The sequence below is a fragment of the Nannospalax galili genome, unplaced genomic scaffold (assembly GCF_000622305.1).
Source record: "Nannospalax galili isolate Female #2095 unplaced genomic scaffold, S.galili_v1.0 scaffold120, whole genome shotgun sequence".
NCBI classification, from domain to species: Eukaryota; Metazoa; Chordata; class Mammalia; order Rodentia; family Spalacidae; genus Nannospalax; species Nannospalax galili.
The window spans coordinates 1532977-1535556 of NW_008350324.1; the positions used below are offsets into that span (position 1 = coordinate 1532977).

At 45.4% G+C, this 2580-nt stretch overlaps 1 long non-coding RNA gene across 5 annotated transcripts in view; it reads right to left on the bottom strand.

The window, feature by feature from the left end:
• The window catches only part of LOC115072777, a 35838-nt gene that overhangs the window by 13200 nt on the left and 20058 nt on the right, over positions 1-2580 (bottom strand). The window contains exon 3 of one of the 5 annotated variants that reach the window (XR_003851791.1): positions 91-152. The exons of the other annotated variants lie outside the window; for them this stretch is intronic. This is a non-coding gene — a long non-coding RNA (uncharacterized LOC115072777). The remainder of the gene's footprint in view (positions 1-90; positions 153-2580) is intronic. 5 annotated transcript variants of the gene reach the window in all.

Here is a 2580-nt window from a genome sequence, read left to right on the forward strand (position 1 = left end):
CATCCATCTCCCAAGGGCTCTAGGGATCTCCCCTTGCCTTTCCTCTAGCTCCTGGGCTGGCCTCCTTGACTTTGGGTTCTAACCTCCTACCTCTGTCTTCATGTGGCCTTCCCTTTTGCATCTTCTGCCCCTCCCTTCTCTGAGAGGAACACCTGTCATTGGGTTAAGAAGCCACACTAATCAATGATTATCTCACTGAAAGATCTTTAACACAATTATACCTGCAAAGACCCTTTTTCTAACTAAGATCAAATGCCCACAGCTGGCAAGGTAGCTCAGTGGGTAGGGGCACCTGTGGCAAGCCTGATGACCTGAGTTCCATCCCTGGACCCACATGATGAGAGAGAAAACTGACTTCCATGGGTTGTTCTCTGACCTCCACATGGGCACTATGACATGTGGCTGCCCAACCACTACACATGTATACAAAATAAGTAAAATGTAATAGGTGGAGCTGTTGAGAGGGCTCAGCAGTTACTAGCACTGGTTGTTCTTGAAGATGACCCAGGTTTGAATTCCACCACCCACATGGCGGCTAACAACCATCTGTAACTCCAGTTCCAGGAAATCTGATACCCTCTTCTTCCTCTGCAAGCACTTTATAATACTTACATGTATACACTACATGTATACTTACATACTGTAGGTATAACACTCAAAATAAAATACACATAAAATAAACTTTTTTAATTTTAAATAAGTTCTTATGTCTAGGTTCTAGGGGTTTGACCCTCTATCTTTTGGGGGCCATATTTTAGACTATCATACAGAGAGATGTCAGTAATACAGGTGGTGATTTATCCAATCAAGAAGGGGAAAGATCTATCTAGTGAGAGTCTAACTTTTCAGAGCTACAGGGTATATTAGATAATTTTCTTAATATTTCCATTATCCTATTTTGTTCTTTGATTTGTTTTGTTGTTGCTGTTGACTTTTGGGTGGGGAGAGGAGCTGGGACAGTTTTGATGTAGGCTCAGGCCAGCCTCGAACTTGTTATGCAGCTGAGGATGATCTTGAACTCCTGATCTTCCTGCCTCTACCTCCCAAATGTTGGGTTTACAGGCAAGGGCCATCATGCCTGGAAAACAATTTCCTCCTTCAAAAATAATGAGTGTAGCTTGGTGTGGTGATATAAACCTGTACTCCCAGCACTTGGGACGTGACGGCTGGAGGATCAGAAGTTCAAGGTCATCCTTGGCTTCATAGAGTTCAAGGCCAGCCTGGGTTATGTGAACACTGTCTCAAAGAAGAGCTGCATCATAGTGAGTACTGGGGAATGAGCCTAGAGCTTCATGCATGCTAGGCAAGTAAGTGCTCTACCTCTCAGCTGCCTCCCCTGCCTGCATCATAGCTTTTGAATGAGGGGATTCTTGTGTTTACTTTGCCCCGGGCTCTATGAACAGTGCAGCCAGGCCTGTGGTTACAAAAGAGATCAACAGAAACCACCAGAGAGAAGATACAGAGGGTTTCAAAGAAAAGATCCTGCAGGACTACGTGTAGGAAGAGACAAGAAGGTGGAGGGGAAGTTACGAAGAGAACCTCTTTGCCCCAAGTTTGCTTCCCAGGGATGCACACAGGGTGGATTGGCCACTGTTCTTCTGGTTTAACCCATAGCACAGTAAATGTAGATGGATTTGGCCAATGATAACTAGTACATTTCACAAGCCAAACATCAGCTCTCCAGAACTGAGTACCTTATAATACAGATACAAATGACTAGCAAAATCTTGTTGGTGTTATTATCTTCTAATGAACCATGAAAGAATATCAAACCTTCAAGGGCAAAAGTATAGGGCTGATGAGATGGTTCAGTGGATAAAGGTACTTGCTGCCTGACTGAGTTCAATTATTGGAACCTACATGGTGGAAGGGAAGAACCAACAACTCTCCAAAGTTTCCTCTGACTTCCAAATGTTCGCCATGGCAAGCATGCACTCACATCCACACAAGAAATAAATAAATGTAATTGTTGTTGTTGTTGTTCTTTTTGAGACAGGGTCTCCCTGAGGCCCCAGCTGGAACTCACTATATAGACCAGGCTGGCCTTGAACTCACAGGGATCCACCTGCCCCTGCCTCCCGGGTGGGATTAAATGTAATTTTTAAAAAGAGCATAAAGGAAACAAAGTGAAGAAGCCCGAAGGCAGCTCCAGGAATGGAGGTGGTGTCTAGAAGAGAGAGGTGGCTGTGCAGTCTCACTGATGGTGGCAATCAGTTTCATCCGTCTTCTTTGGCTGCCATCAGAGCCCAAATAAATGTTTCAGTGCTCATTTCTCCCTGCTGGGGCCAGATGTCCCATGGGGACACTTTGGTAGTAAGCTTCCAGGAGTCCTGATGTACTGGTGTACTGAGTACTGGTGTACTGGGGAAGAGCGGAGCCAGCATGCCCTGGGAAAAAATCTATCACCAGCCCCCCACCCCCCAGGAGGACCTCCTGCCCCTGCGATTTGGAGAGGGAAGTCTAAGGAAGCCAGTTCTCTTTTGGCCATTGGTTCTGGAGTTGGCTATTCAATAGAAAAAAAGAAAGAAAGGAAGGAAGGAAGGAAGGAAGGAAGGAAGGAAGGAAGGAAGGAAAGAAGGA